Raw genomic sequence first — 17,222 nt, forward strand, 5'->3', positions numbered from 1 at the left:
GTCACTTAACTTCTCTGTGCCTCATTTACCTCATCTGTCAAATGGGAATTAAGACTGTGAGCCCCACATGGGAAAACCTAATCACCTTGCATTCCCCCAGTGCTTAGAACAGTGTTTGCACATAGTAAGCTCTTAACGAATACCACTATTATTATTATTGTTATTATTATTATGATGATGATGATCAGGTTGGCTCGACCAGCTCAAGAAGAGTGCCGTATGTTAGTAGGTATCTGTTAAAATGCCATCTCATGTCTTTGGAATCATAAATATATGCACTTTACCAATCAGTCCGTCAATCGTATTTGAGTACTGAGTGCAGAGCTCGGTACTAAGTGTTTGGAAGAGTACAATATGACCATATTGCACACATTCCCTGCCCATAATGAGCTTGAAGTATCAGCCTCCTCTCCGATCTCCCATCCTCGTGTCTCTCCCCACTTCAATCCATACTTCACGCCGCTGCCCGGATTGTCTTTGTCCAGAAACGCTCTGGGCATGTTACTCCCCTCCTCAAAAATCTCCAGTGGCTACCAATCAACCTACACATCAGGTAGAAACTCCTCACCCTGGGCTTCAAGGCTCTCCATCACCTTGCCCCCTTCTACCTCACCTCCCTTCTCTCCTTCTCCAGCCCAGCCCAGCCCACACCCTCCGCTCCTCTGCCGCTAATCTCCTCACCGTGCCTCGTTCTCCCCTGTCCCGCCGTTGACCCCCGGCCCATGTCATCCCCCTGGCCTGGAATGCCCTCCCTCCCCACATCCACCAAGCTAGCTCTCTTCCTCCCTTCAAGGCCCTACTGGGAGCTCACCTCCTCCAGGAGGCCTTCCCAGACTGAGCCCCCTGCTTCCTCTTCCCCTCCTCCCCTCTCCTTCCCCCCCGCCTTACCTCCTTCCCTTCCCCACAGCACCTGTATATATGTATATACGTTTGTATGTGTTTATTACTCTATTTATTTTACGTGTACATATTCTATTTGTTTTATTTTGTTAATATGTTTTGTTTTGTTCTCTGTCTCCCCCTTCTAGACTGTGAGCCCACTGTTGGGTAGGGACCATCTCTATATGTTGCCAACTTGTACTTCCCAAGTACAGTGCTCTGCACACAGTAAGCACTCAATAAATACGATTGAATGAATGAATGAAATATAGAGGGGGAGATGACCATTAATATAAATAATTACAAATATGTGAACAATTGCTGTGGGGCTGGGAGAGGGGATAAGTAAAGGGAGCAAGTCATGGTGTCCCAGAAGGGAGTTGAAGAGAGGGAAAAAAGGGCTTAGAGAAGGCCTCTTGGAGGAGATGTGCCATCAGTAAGGCTTTGAAAGTGGGGAGAGGAAGTGTCTGTCAAAATATGGAGTGCTTTATGAATTTGCATGTCCTCGTGCAGGGGCTGTGCTTATCTTCTCTGAATCATTCCAATTTTAGTACATGTGCTGCTGAAGCAGCACAGGTGTGCACACAGGTTAGTAGTCACAAGGACAAGACGGTTACAGAAAAAGAAGCACTGAGATTTTTTCTTTGGAAATGGAAGGGAGGCAAAATATAAGGTAGAAAATTAATGGAAAAAACCTTTGTAATAAATAATAATAAATAATTATGGCATTTGTTAAGTGCTTACCATGTGCCAAACACTGTTTTAAGTGCTGGGATAGATACAAGGTAATCAGGTTGTCCCACATGGTGCTCACAGTCTTAATCCCCGTTTTACAAATGAGGTAACTGAGTCACAGAGAAGTTCAATCAGCTTGTCCAAGGTCACACAGCTGACAAGCAGTGGAGCCGGAGTTAGAACCCACATCATCTGACTCCCAAGCCCGTGCTCTTTCCACTAAGCCGTGCTGCTACTTTGTGCAGAACTTTCCAGCACTCTGGTCAACAAATCAAGTGACCAAACTTTTCTTCCTCACTTTGAGCCCTGCTGAATTTTTGCTTTGTAATTTGTGGAATAGACTACATTAGCTAATAAAAAAAGCAATCCTCAGTTTCTTATCTTCTCTAGGCCAAAATTTAATAATGTCCTACCTTACTCAGGGTTTGGATTCTAGGAATAAAGGGTTAAATATTAATTGAAGTTGCTAAAATCATTCAAGGTAAAGTCAATTTTTATAGTAAAAACTATCGTTCACTCTACCTGGGACCTAAACTAGTCGGAACATGTGGATATTTTGGGCTGATGATGAGTTTTTCTGTTTCTCCATTAGACATTTATTTCTTGAGGGCAGAGATCAGGTTTACCAACTCTAGCGTGCTGTACTTTTCCAATCACTTAGTAGCGTGCTTAACACATAGTAAGTACTCAATAGATACCATCAACTGACATAGTAGTCAGAAGACAGCATACACATTTGACCTGAACATGATGACCACCATATTTAGAAACATGTCCACTTACAATAATAACAATAATAATGATGGCATTTATTAAGCGCTTACTATGTGCAAAGCACTGTGTTTGGTTTTGTTCTCCGTCTCCCGCTTTTAGACTATGAGCCCACTGTTGGGTAGGAACTGTCTCTATATGTTGCCAACTTGTACTTCCCAAGTGCTTAGTACAGTGCTCTGCACACAGTAAGTGCTCAATAAATATGATTGATTGATTGATTCTAAGCGCTGGGGAGGTTACAAGGTAATCAGATTGCCCCACGGGGGGCTCACAGTCTTAATCCTCATTTTCCAGATGAGGTCACTGAGGCCCAGAGAAGTGAAGTGACTTGCCCAAAGTCACACAGCTGACAATCGGCGAAGCCAGGATTTGAACCCATCACCTCTGACTCCAAAGCCCGGGCTTTTTCCACTGAGGCACAAATGAGTGAATGAATGAATGAATAAACGGTTGGATGGATGGACGGATGGATGACTGACTGACGAGTGAGTGAGTAATGAGCAATAGGTACAGTTGTATCCATTTTATACCATCACTGCGCTCTGCAGTAGCTAAACCTCCTACCTGCTCTCATTTACACTGCAGTGTCAGTTACTGGGAAGCAGCATGGCTCAGTGGGAAGCGCACGGGCTTGGGAGTCAAAGGTCATGGGTTCTAATCCCCGCTCCGCCACATCTGCTGTGTGACCTTGGACAAGTCACTTCTCTGAGCCTCAGTTACCTCATCTGTAAAATGGGGATTAAGACACTGAGCTCCAAGTGGGACAACCTGATCACCTTGTATCCCCCCCCAGCACTTTGAACAGTGCTTTGCACATAGTCATAGTAAGCACTTAACAAATGCCATCATTATTTTTTGGCAGTTGGAACCAGTAAATGATTAGCTCCGGAGTACCAGAGCTCGAGGAATTAGTGGGTGGCGCATTAACTCTTGAAATGGCATCCTAGTTGTCTAAAAAAAATACCACGGCTCCCTGTACCAACTAACATACTGTGGGAAGAAAGTTCCTGAAGAAGGGGGAAGACTGGATTCATAGTCTGCAGATAAGGAATAATAATAATTGTGGTATTTTTAAATACTATCTGGCATTCTATTAAGCGCTGGGGTAGATACAAGATAATCAGCTCTCATATGGGACTCACAGCCCAAGTAGTTGGGAGTACAGGTATTGAATCCCCATTTTTCAGTGAGAGAACTGAAGCACAGAGAAGTTTTGATTGCCCAAGGTCACCCAGCAATTATGTGGCACAGCCAGGATTAGAACCCAGATCTTCTGATTCCTAGAACCATTCCTAGGCAACACTGCCTCTCGTTCTGATATTTGGGGGGCTGGATCTTTAGTAAACAATTCAGTTGCTAAGTATTTTTTCTAGTGGTGGATGGATACTGTTCCTAAAACAGTTTTTCCTAGCATATACATGTGTCAGTATCTATACACACACACACACACTTTCTCCAGCTCTGGCCGTACTTTATCAACTGTCTTGGTTTATTCAGCTCTATTCTTGTGCACACTTATAGTCTACAAACGGTTTGGTAGGCATGTTCCTAGTTCAGAAGTTGGTGAGTGGAGATGGGAATATGAGGGTGAATTAACGGCCTCACAGATCAAGGCTTCTCCCAACCCCCCACCCACACACCCCTTCCCAACCCCTCTGTGGCACACTGATTCTTACTCTGATGTACTGGGCATATACTCAAATTCCATTCACTACTTTAGTGTTTATCTTGAAGACAATCAATCAATCAATCGTATTTACTGAGCGCTTACTGTGTGCAGAGCACTGTACTAAGCACTTGGGAAGTACAAGTTGGAGTACAAGTACACACACACACACACACACACACACACATATCTGACTGAGAACTAAAGTGGTTATTCTGATCCCATTTGTGCATGTGTTCGGGAGCACTCATGGGATGGGAGTTTTTGTTTTAGCAAGTTTAGATTCTCTGGTGTCATAATGGCTCAGAGCACTTTTATCCTTTCAGAATTTGGTTTCAGTTATTCAAAAGTACATTTTCCTCTGGTTCACATTAAGGGTGGTGGGTAATACAGATGATTGATTCCCAGAAGTGACCACTTTACAAAGATGATGTTTCTGGGAATGATGTTCAGGGGGTACAAGCATCTGGAGGTGAATCCCCTAGGAACTATGACCATTTGAATCTGTTTTGGCTGTTTAAACTGGAGGCCTTATAGGCGTAATGAACACTGAGCAGGATTCTGGCTACCTTGACTTCACATAGGATTACTTCTTTGGACCTAAATGGGGAGGTGGGGTGGGAAAAGGTGATGTGTTCTTTTCCCATGCCTGATATGAAAATTTCACATCCATGGATAAGGAGTGCCTTTGAGGATCCAGAGCATGGTTTGGGCTGGAAATAACCTCTGCAGGGCTGTCGTCTATTTGGCATAAAAAAAAAAAAAATTATAGGAAAGAGGGGAGTAGCAGCATGGAAAGAATATAGTTAAGGAGTCAGAAGACCGATGTTTGAGTCCCAGCTCTGCTACTTGCCTGCTTTGTGACTTTAAGCAAATCACTTAAGTAAAATGGGGATAAATGATACCTGTCCTTTACCTCGCAGGTATGCTGTGAGGATAAAAAAGACCTAACGTAAAAGCACTTTGGTATTTTTGTATATTTAGTCTACATATCCATCTTATGTATCTGTTTGTACATCTGTAAAGTTGTCCATATTTGGAGAAGATACAACTGATCATAGAATTCATCTGAGTGCATGTGTGACTGAAAAGGGTAAAATGGGACCCAGAGTGCTGGCAAAATTGTACACAGAAAAGTACTGGTCCCCTGATGTGTTGTTATGTTTGACGTCTGGAGTGCCTATTTATCTTCTTTGTCTCTTTTCTCAGAAAGAGCCACTCCTTTCTAAATAGCAGTATGCCTTGCTGGCCTACCCTCTGCAATCAATTCTCATGTTTCTGCTGTGATGCTTCCTTGTCTGAGGTTTCGTTTTACTCTGTCTTTAAAACGTTTTCTCTGCCCTCCTGACTTTCTCAATTTCAGCTCTCCACATGACCACTCTTTGTTACCCTGTTGCCAGTTGTTCACCTTACTCATCCCACTCTGGGTAGCTATGTTGAAGTGATCATGGCTTCAATGCTGGGAGAGTTGACTATGTTGCAAGATTCCAGTGTTTGTGATTCTGTCTTGTCATTAATTAGAGAATACAGCTCATAAATGCTGTTGATGGAACTGCCCAAGGAGCCTGGTGTGGGATTTGTGTCTCACAGCCATAGAGAAGGTTGGGCAATACTGCAGCTCTGTTGACCTTTAATTTGTTCTGGAGCCTGATACCTAACTGCTACACACTCCATTTGAAAGTCTCCCATTGGATGTGTTGCCCTTCTTGATTCAGTTTTTCATTTCTTTGTTTATTATTATATCACCGGTCAGCATGCCGCCTAGGTAACAGAATTCTGTAACAGCTGTTAGTTCTTTGATTCCAGTATGAAAGTTTGGTTGTGACAGGCTTCCCTAGTGCAGGCTGATACATCATTTCAGTTTTCTTCAGACTTAGTGCTGGTAAAGTGGTTTATAATCATCTGCATTTCTTCCTGATTGTGGGCCTCTAAAACTCAGTCTGCAAAAGCAATTCTAGGACTTGAATTTAAAAATAATAATAATAATAACGATGGTATTTGTTAACCATTTACTATGCGCCGCATTGTGGGGGGTGGTAGAAGGTAATCAGGTTGTCCCACGTGGGGCTCACAGTCTTAATCCCGATTTTACAGACAAGGTCAGTGAGGCACAGAGAAGTTAAGTGACTTGCCCAAAGTCATACAGCTGACAAGTGGCGGAGCTGGAATTAGACCCCATGACCTCTGACTCCCAAACCCGTGCTCTTTCCACTAAGCCATGCTGCTTCTAATTTGTCAAACTGGACGAGTTTCCCAGGGATGCAGAAGCATATTCTAACCATACATCTTGGTCTTTTGTTGCATTTTCCAGCATGCTGCATAGAATAAATTGAATGCAGCCAGGCCCTGCTTTATTCCAAGGGAATATGGGATGACTCTGACAAAGCATCCTCACCCCCAGCCAGTCACGCCATCATAAAGTACTCTCAGAATCTTCATCTACAAATTTACATCTCCAAGCCTGATCCTCTCCTTCTCTGCAGTCTTAGAATTTCCTCCTGCCCTCAGGAAATCTCTACTTGGATGTCCACCAACACCTCAAACTTAACATGTCCAGAATAAAATTTCTCAAGCCCTTTCCTCCCCCTGACTTCCCCATCACTGAAAACAGCAGCACCATCTTTCCTGTCTCATAAGCCTGTAACATTGCTTTTTTCCTCAACTCATCTCTCTAATTCAACCTGTATATTCAATCTGTCACCAAATTCTGATGGATCTATAGTCATAAAATTAATAAAAATCTCTCCTTTACTCTCTATTCAAACTGCTACCGCATTGAGTCAAGCACATAACCTGACCAGGTTTGACTACTGAATCAGCCTCCTCGCTGATCTCCCTGGCTCATCTTTCTCCCCACTCCAGTCCATACTTCACATTATTTCTCAGGCCATTTTCCTAAAAAAAAAAAAGTTCAGTCCATGTTTCCCCACTCCTCAAGAACCTCCAGTCATTTCCTATCCACTCTGCATTAAAAAGAATCTCCTTACCATTGGCTTTAAAGCACTCAATCAACTTTCCCCATTCCATCTTACCTTGTTGATTTCCTACCTAACCCAGCATGCTCACTTAACTCCTCCAATGCCAACCTACTCACTCTACCTCGATTTTGTCTCTCTCACAGCTGACCCCTTGCCCACATCCTGCCTCTGGCCTGGAAATCCCTCCTCCTTCATAACTCACAGATCATCACTCTCCCCACCTTCAAAGCTCTATTAAAATCACATTGCCACTAAGAGGGCTTTTCCAACTGACCCTCCTTTCCCCTACTCCCTCTCCTTTTTTGTGGTATTTCTTAAGCATTTACTATGTGCCAGGCACCGTAGTATGTTCCGGGGCAGGTACAAGCTAATCAAGTTGGATTAGATCGGATCTCCTGATGTTATTAAATGCTTTCATTAGGGTTTTATTTTATGGTATTCGTTAAGTATTTACAATATGTCTGGTTAGGTTCTAAGTATTGGGGCAGATACACATTAGTCAGGTCAGACACAGTTAATTAGTCTGTGGAAACTGGGACGTGATCTTTCATGCTGTTCCCTGCATCCCTTTCCCTACATCTGACATGCAGCAAAGATTGTATCCACTGTACAATTTGGTAGCCTGAAGCCAAGCTGTGATTCCAGGAGCATTCCCTTGACAATAGATTTTTAGCAGCCAATCCAAGAGTGCTCTAGTTAGGATCTTATCAGTAATAAAGAGTAATGATGTGCCTCAATAATCACTGCAATCTGATCTTTTGCCATCCTTTTGGAGGCTGGTGATGATGGTAGCACCTTTGAGGTCCTTGGAATTTCCTCAAGGGTCCATATTTTGAGGAGGATTTGTTACAAGTGTTTCATCAGGCTGCCTATCCATGTTTGTAATTCTCAGCAGGACTGTTATTCTGTCTAGGTGACTTTCTTTTTTTCATGGCTCTGATTGCTGCAGTGGCTTCCTCCATACTTGGTACATGTACTTGTCTTCAGTTTTGGCCATAAAAATGCTATATAAAATCTATTTATGAAGTCTAGAAAACTTCATCTCATGTGCCTTTTCTTGATCAAAGAATAGGGACGAAATGAAGGAAGTTGCTTTCCCCTTCTGCTTTCCTCAGGTGTGCTGCTTTCACTCTTGGGAGTCTGAGGATAGAGACCAACTCAATCTGTCTTCAGTTCAGGAATAGAAAGTAGCAGCTATTGACTATTTTATTGGATTTAAAACTCTATTCACATTGATTTAAATCTTCGAAGTACCTAAATCTCCAAGCTTTTGGAAACAGAATTAAGCCTCCCCCCACCATGAATCACTTATGAAAAATGCTTATTAAACCTTATTAAGGTTCCACATCATAATCCTCTTAGGCTGGCATCAGCACATGTCAATATGTAATAAGTCATCCGAGCGAGAGGCTTAGAAATGGGAGCAGCCCCTGAGATTGAAATACAGCCTCTATTTCCCACTGGGAATCTGCCTTTGGCTATTTATAGCCTCGACAAAGCTGGCAGAAGGTTGGTCTTGGCTGGCAGACAGCAAGGAAGTGGTAACCCTGTAGTCTTGTGGAAGTGATTTTGGATGGGCAAAAATCAGAACAATTCTTTAAATCAGAACAATTCTTTAAATCAGAACACTAGTTTTAGGGCTTGGAGAAGGAACCAATCCTTTACAATATAGACGGGCTATCAGGATTCTTCATGATCCCTTAATATTTCTTTTTCTACTCCTGGGGAAATAAGACTCAGAAAGAGGGAATGTTCATCCCCATGATATCCACCTTGTGTTCCAAGAAGTTCTCTGGTACCTTGATAATTTTGCTTTAAATGCCCCATTGCTTTTATAGGAGTGAGGGTACTGAGTGTCACTGCCTCAGAATAAGCTTATGGAGGATGAGCTCTGAGTAGTTGGAAAAGAAGTACTTTTTCACTCTGGCATGGAGATACTGGCAATTATGAGCCCAAGGGATTGATGTTCAGACTCATTAAATGGCTACAATTAAAAGGCTTCAATCCAAATGAGAAACTCCCTTATAAACTTTTCCCACACAAAATCTAGTCTAGTGTGTAGATAGTTGCTTTTGCTTATCACGTTGACCTTTAGACTCCTTAAAAATATGCTCGGGGAGTGGCTTGGAGGGTGAAAGGGAGAGAGAAATTGCTTTGAGGTTCAAAAACTTCCTTCCACTCTCTCTTCACTCTGCAAGTGGTTGGCTTGCAGGATGTTTCTAATTTTTTCTTTTATTCTTGAAGAGTCTTAGGGGCAATTTCCAATATCCCTCTATTTCTCAGATGATATTTGGGTTTCTTTGGGAAAATTCTCTATTGTATTTGAGAAAATCTGAATGAATGATAGGTTTAAGCCTAATGCCTTCTAACAGTTATGCCTCCTGGAGGAAGATTTCAGTAGTCAGAAATGGAGCAGAGGACTCCAGAAGACTGTGATGCTAAAATGGAGAAACAGAAGCCGTGTCAGGCACTGGGGGTAACAAAGATCACTGTATAACAATCTTATTGGGACATGACATTCTATAGGACATCATATGGAAGGCTGTTGTAACCTACTAGACCTATAGCAGATCTCCCAGGGAACAGTGAAAAACTTGAAGACTCTCATATAGAAGATTCATGCTTCTACTAGTCTTGACATTGTCATCTCAGTTTGTTGATTCTATTGCTTGCTGTTGCTATAATCCATTTCTACCATTGTCTTTGTGTACCCACTCTATAGTGTGAACCCCACATGGGACAGGGACTTTGATCTATTATAGTCTACCCTAGCGATTAGCAGAACGTTCAGTGTGGGTCAAGGACTTAATAAATGCCATTGCTGACTGGCTGAAAAAGCAGAGAACTCCTTAGCAAATTACTCACTTTCTCTCTCTTTTGTCAGAGAAGTGGCATGAAATTCCTGGGTTTTTTGTGTGAGCCATAGAGTTCACAGATTAATGAATCAAAACCCATGTGGGATGGGGATTGTGACCAATCTGATTACATTGTTATCTGCCCCAGTGTTTAGAACAGTGACACATAGTAAGTGTTTAATCAACACCATAAAAAATACTAATGCTTCCTTGCAGTGACATTGGATGGGGATGATGATGGTTGTCAGTCACCCTCAGGAACAAAATTTTGGAAATATAACAGTGAGACTACTAAGGAATGCTCATTCCACTTCTCAGAGTGCTCTTTTGAGGTGCCTCCTCTTTCTCTTTCCACCGCAACACAATATTGACAGGGGTAGCTTGTTTTGGGCAGAGAAAGTGTCTGCTAATTTTATTGTATAGTACTCTCCCAAGCACTTAGTACAGTGCTCTGCACATAATAAGCACTCAATATGATTTAAGGCACAAGGGATGCTGATGATAGTATTTGAGTCACTCCTTGAACAATTAGATTAGAAGACAAGCAAGGAAATCATATGCTTTTAGAGCAAGATGGAAATATGGCAACTGTCTTAATGAACAAACTCTCATTAAGAATACATAGGCTTCCTAAGCTCTTACATTCAGTGAATTTCACCTGCCCCAATACCTATGAAAAGTTATAAAGCATATACCTATACTAATTGTTTTGAGTTGTGTTTTTTCTTGCCCCAGACTACAGATAAGCTGAACTGAGATTCACAGAAGTGGAGATTCTTTTTCTCAAATATTATGTGAGAATTTCTTTATTCTGTATTTGTACTCTTAAGATCAATGAGTGACTGGGCTGGTACCTTTGTAATCATTGCTTCTTGTAGGAAAACTCAGTGAATCCCATTGAGCAGGAGGACTATACATAGCCCCCTCAATATTGATTCATTGATTCAATCGTATTTATTGAGCACTTACTGTGTGCAGAGTATTGAATTGTTTGGAAAGTACAGTTCAGCGGTTAAGAGAGACAATCCCTGTCCACACTGAGTTTACAGTCTAGAAGGGGGGAGACCAGCATCAAAACAAGTAAACAGGGAATAGAGAAGTAGAATAGCTTAGTAGAAAGAGCATGAGCCTGGGAATCAAAGGAGTTGGGTTGTAATTCTGGTTCTGCCCATTGCTTGTTGTGTGACCTTGGGAAAGTCACTTAACTTCTGCAGTTACTTCATCTGTAAAACAAGGATTGTCTTAATCCCTCCAATTTAGACACTGAGCCCCATTTAGGACAGGGAGTGTTTCTGACCTAATAAAAGTGTATCTAACATCTACCCCAGTGCTTAGAACAGTGCTTGACACATAGTAAGCACTTAACGAATGCTGTAACACAGACACACTGACAATACTGCATCAGACCTTTTGTCTTTGGTTGAATCCTGCTTTGTCTAATGAAGTGTAAGTTTGTTCTGACATCTGTATTTCTCATTACTGGTAAAGGATCTTGAAAAATTGTCCCCAACCTCTACACTCTTCCAGGATTGTCTCATCACCTCCTCACACTATTTTTCCCTGTACCCCATATCTCCCCAGTTTTCTGCTAGTGGCTAATAAACTTGAAAGTTTATTTCATTATATTTTTATGGCATTTGTTAAATACTTACTTTGTGCCAGGAACTCTTCTAAGCACTGGGATAGGTATAGGATAATCAGGTTGGACACAGTCCCTGACCCACATAGGGCATACACTCTTAATCCCCATTTTACAGATAACTGAAGCATAGAAAAGTTAAATGACTTGCCTAAGGTCACACAGCAGATGGGTCAAAGCCTGGATTAGAACACAAGTCCTCTAACTCCTACACCCATACTCTTTCCAATAGACTACAACACTTTCCCACAAACAAATTCACCCACAAATACTGATTCCCCCAGTAGCTAACGATGATGACAAGCACAATGACAAATGATATTAGCAAATTGAATAAGCTTTCTTATTTTAAGCTTGTTGCCTGGTTCCATTTTGAGCTCTGAACAAATTGGTACATTGCAAATTTGCATGCTTGCTGTAAATGTACTCTAGGATATTTTGGGAAAAAATGATGAATACAAATGAGATCCATATTAATTCTACCGATTACTCACTTCCCCTCTCTGTTGTTAGATTCTTAAAGAGAAGTGGCATGAAGCTGTTGGGTTCTTTGTGAAAGTCATAGAGTTCACAGATTTTAAAAAAGTAAGAATTATTTGTATTCATCCGAACCCCAACAACGAACAAACAGATGTTGCAGTGCTTAATGAAATGGTTACCTTTAGAAGAGTAAGGACTAGATAGGCATGATGTAAGAACAGATGATTCTATAATTGATGGCAAGGAGAAAATATCTCTGTCACAAGTCATGGTCTAAAGCGTTCTGATTACTGCTGACTTGGGATACTTTTTGCAAGTTATTTCACCTCTGTGAATGTTAGTTTCTCTACCCAAAAATATGGTTAGATTCTCCTTGGGAGTGAACTTAGTCTTGGAAATCAGACATTTTGATGGCTGGATGAATTTTTTGAGCTCACTAAATGGGTATGGGTATCTCTTCCCACTCCCCACTATTTCTTCCCTCTCCAGTCCATACTTCACATTGCTGCTAGAATTATTTTTCTACCAAACTATTCAGTCCATGTTTCCCCACTCCTCAAAAACCTCCCATCCACCTCCTCATCAAACAAATTCCTTACCATTGGCTTTAAAGCAGTAAATAACCTCTCCCCCTTCTAGACTGTGAGCCCGCTGTTGGGTAGGGACCGTCTCTATATGTTGCCAACTTGTACTTCTCAAGTGCTTAGTACAGTGCTCTGCACAAAGTAAGCGCTCAATAAATACGATTGAATTAATGAATGAATGAACCTTACCCCATCCTGTCACACCTCCATGATATCTTACTACAACCAAGCCTGCACTCTTTGAGTCTCTAAAGCCAACCGCTTGCTCACATCCTCCCACCGATGTGAAACAGCTTTTTTCTTCATATGAGAGACAATCACTCTTGCCACCTTCAAAGCCTTATTAAAATTGCATCTTCTCTACGAGGCTTTCCCCCACCTGAGCCCTCATTCCCTCTTCTCCCACTTCATTCTATGTTGCCATTATCCCTGGATTTTCCCCCTTTATTCACCCCCCCTTCAGCCCCATAGCACTTCTATATAGATCTGTAATATATTTATATTTATTCATTCAATCATATTGAGCACTTACTGTGTGCAGAGCACTGTACTATGTGCTTGGAAAGTACAATTCAGCAACTAATATAGAAAATCCCTACCCAACAATGGGCTCACAGTCTAGAAGGGGGGAGACAGACAGCAAAACAAAACAAGTAGACAGGCATCAATAGCATCAATATAAATGAACAGAATTATGCATATATACACATCACTAATAAAATAATGAATGAATAATGAATATGTACATATATGCACAAGTGCTGAGGGGTAGAGCAGAGGGAGAGTGATGGGGTGATGGGGGAAGGAGGAGCAGAGGACAAGGGGGGCTCAGTCTGGGAAGGCCTCCTGGAAGAGGAAGTGAGCTTTCAGTAGGGCTTTGAAGGGAGGAAGTGTGCTAGTTTGGCAGATGTGAGGAGGGAGGGAAATACAGGCTAGTGGTCCCTTCAAGGCCCTACTGAGAGCTCACCTCCTCCAGGAGGCCTTCCCAGACTGAGCCCCTTCCTTCCTCTTCCCCTCGTCCCCCTCTCCATCCCCCATCTTACCTCCTTCCCTTCCCCACAGCACCTGTATATATGTATATATGTTTGTACATATTTATTACTCTGTTTATTTACTTGTACATATCTATTCTATTTATTTTATTTTGTTAGTATGTTTGGTTTTGTCTCCCCCTTTTAGACTGTGAGCCCACTGTTGGGTAGGGACTGTCTCTATATGTTGCCAATTTGTACTTCCCAAGCACTTAGTACAGTGCTCTGCACACAGTAAGCGCTCAATAAATACGATTGATGATGATGATGATGATGGTAGGAAATGGGCCAGCGGTTGATGGCGGGGCAGGTGAGAATGAGGTACAGTGAAGAGGCTGGCAAAAGAGGAGCGGAGTGTGTGGACTGTAGGAGGAGAGAAGGGAGGTGAGGTAAGAGGGGGCAAGGTGATGGAGAGCTTTGAAGCCAACAGTGAGACATTTTTGCTTGATATAAAGGTTGATAGGCAGCCACTGGAGATTTTTGAGGAGGGGGGTTTTATGCCTAGAGCATTTCTGAAGAAAGATAATCTGGGCAGCGGAGTGAAGTTTAGACTGAAGTGGGGAGAGACAGGAAGGTGGGAAATCAGAAATGATGCTGATGGAGTAATCCAGTTGGGATATGATGAGTGATTGTACTAACAAGGTAGTGGCAATATCTTCCCCTCTAGACTGTAATCTCATTGCTGGTACAGAACGTGTCTACCAAATCTGTTATAGTGTACTCTCCCAAGCAATAATTACAGTGCTCTGCACACAGTAGGGCTCAATAAATAAGATTGATTGATAGGTACTGAAGAAATTAGGATTTAAGTCTTGTTACCCAGTGGCTGGGTAGGAAGCAGCATGGCTCAGTGGAAAGAGCACGGGCTTTGGAGTCAAGGGTCATGGGTTCAAATCCCATCTCCCCCAACTGTCAGCTATGTGACTTTGGGCAAGTCACTTAACTTCTTTGTGTCTGTTACCTCATCTATAAAATGGGGATTAAGACTGTGAGCCCCCTGTGGGACAACCTGATCACCTTGTAACCTCCCCAGCACTTAGAACAGTGCTTTGCACACAGTAAGTGCTTAACAAATGCCATCATTATTATTATTAATTAGATCTTCCTATATAGTGCTTCATTTACTTCCAGGACCTATCTTACAATCTGGAAAGAGATAAAGGATCACCTAGTGGAAAGAGAAAAGGACTTTGCATCAGATGAACTGGGTTCTAGTTTCATCTCTGCCACTGACTAACTGGTGTGACCTTGGGTAAATGACTTAATCTCTCTGGGCCTCAGGTTCCTCACTGATAAAATGGGCATAAGATAGACTGTGTTCCCCTTGTGGTAAGGGGACTGTATCTGGTACCATAACTTGGTATCTACCCCAGTGATGAGCTTAATAATTGACGTTAATATTTTATGTCCATAATATTAATTTCTGAGGATTAACAGTTTTAAAGTGGTTTGAAATCTGCGGTAGAAAGATCAAATGGAAAATAGAAATCATTGAATCCACAGCTCAAACAATCATGAAAATCCCACAGAATGTCTCTGAAAGGCAAGATTGTGGTTAGAGGAGAAGCTTGAGCTTTCCTAGAACTGATCCTTAAGTGATTTTCCTCTGGAAGATTTTTTCATAGATTAAGTTTGAGGGATTATGGTGGGTCTAGAACCTAAGGAATCTTTTACTTTTGAGCTCCTATTAAAATAGATGTGTTATATCACACCTTCTAGAAGAATGAGGTCCTGGTTGGTCAAATGCTATTTCATTCATTCAGTCATATTTGTTGAGCGCTTACTGTGGGCAGAGCACTGTACTAAGTGCTTGGGAAGTTGAACTTGGCAACATATTTAAGAAAGCATCAAAGCTAATCAAGAGGGTACATTACATAATGACATAAAGTCATCCTTCAAAGTCAATCGGAAGTCCCAGAAAAGACCAGAGGGAGACCCCTCCTCCCTGGCTCCATATTTGCTAGACCATCATTCTTCCCACCCTCACAGCCTTGTTAAAATTTCCCATCCTCCAAGAGGCCTTCCTCTTTAAGCCCACTTTTGCCTAACTCACTCTCCCTTTTGCATTGTCTATGCACTTGGATCTGTACTCCTTAAACACTTGTGATATTTGCCTACAGCATTTGGTCATATATTTAAATTAATATCTGTCTCCCCATTCTAGACTTTATGCTTCTTATGTGCAGGGAGAGTGTCTACTGACTCTATTGAATTGTAGTAAAGTCCTCTGCACACAGTAGGTGCTCAAGTAAAGACCACTATTTATTACACGCCTGTGGCATGCAATGTACTGTACTAGATGCTGTGTAAAAATGCTAGGATGAAAATTAGACATAGTCCCTGGCCCCCAGTAGCCTCTGAATCAAAGAATGAAATAATAATAATAATAATGGCATTTAATAAGTGTTTTCTATGTGCAAAGCACTGTTCTAAGCACTGGTTTCAAGGTGATCAGGTTGTCCCACATGGGGCTTACAGTCTTAATTCCCATTTTACAGATGAGGTAACTGAGGCCCAGAGAAGTTAAGTGACTTGCCCAAAGTCACACAGCTGACAGTTGGCAGAGCCAGGGTTTGAACCCATGACCTCTGACTCCAAAGCCCAGGCTCTTTCCACTGAGCCATGCGGCTTCTCATATGAGGAGAGGAGTTCAGCAGTAGCTACACCCTGGCTGCTTTCATTCAGAAAGCTGTTCACCAGTCTGTGTAGGAGAAGACATGTGAGGAAGCTTCCCTGCCTCCCCTCCCCACCTCCTCCAACGCCTGGGGGTGGGATGGCAGTCAGCTTTCCAGAGCCAATCAGGCAGCCTGAACCTCCTGGGACAGCTCAAGGTCCAGCTTTGTGGGCTGCTTTTCAGTCTGAAACTGCTGTCCAGGGCCGTGACTATGGTTGCTGCAGAAACAACCCATTGTGGTAGCTGAGGATCTGGGACAAGTGTGGCACAGCACTCCAGCTTCTACCCCATGGGCCACCCGTGCTACCTCAGTGTCCGAGCTGAGGTCTCTGTCCATCCTAAGTGGATCCCGCAGGCTGCCCATTTCCTACTTTCCTCCCTCCTCACTTTATTCTTTGATTGGGATGCACTGGGGATCCAGCTTCAGTGAAGGCGTTGGGAGTTAGGCTACTCCTCATACGGCCTTGGGGTGGGGGAAAAAGGAACCACTCAAGATCTACCCCAGTGCCTGTGATGACCTTTCCCCTTCTCTCTCCTCTTTTCCCCTCTTCTTCGTTCTCCCTCCTTCCCTTTCTCCCTCCCTTGCTCTCCCACCTCCTTCTCCTTGCATCCCTCCCTCTTTCCCCCTTCCTTCTATTTTCTCTTTTTGCCTCAGTTTTCCTCCATGTCCCCTTCCTCCAGCAAGTTCAACCTCATCCCCAAAAGGAAAGATTTGGCAACTCTGTGCCAGGTAGGAACATCCTTATTATTGGTACTTGACATTCTATTTGACATAATATGGAGGTCCACGGCAACCTATGGGACCTACAGCCTATCTCCTGTGGAGCAGTGGGGAAGAAAAAATTTGCAACCCCTGTGCGGGGGAGAAACACCTTTACTATGTTACTCCCTTTCATGGCAGTTGCAAGATTGCTCTGTGACAAAATC

The 17,222-nt window shown here is 42.6% G+C and overlaps 1 non-coding gene across 1 annotated transcript; it reads right to left on the reverse strand.

Annotated features, from left to right (window-relative positions):
• Nucleotides 1-1,350: 1,350 nt before the first annotated feature.
• On the reverse strand, nt 1,351-1,453 carry LOC119933548. The gene has a single exon (XR_005452565.1). It is a non-coding gene; the product is annotated as a U6 spliceosomal RNA (small nuclear RNA).
• Between the last annotated feature and the right edge of the window lie 15,769 nt (nt 1,454-17,222).

Source organism: Tachyglossus aculeatus, chromosome 1 (assembly GCF_015852505.1).
Source record: "Tachyglossus aculeatus isolate mTacAcu1 chromosome 1, mTacAcu1.pri, whole genome shotgun sequence".
Classification (NCBI taxonomy): Eukaryota; Metazoa; Chordata; class Mammalia; order Monotremata; family Tachyglossidae; genus Tachyglossus; species Tachyglossus aculeatus.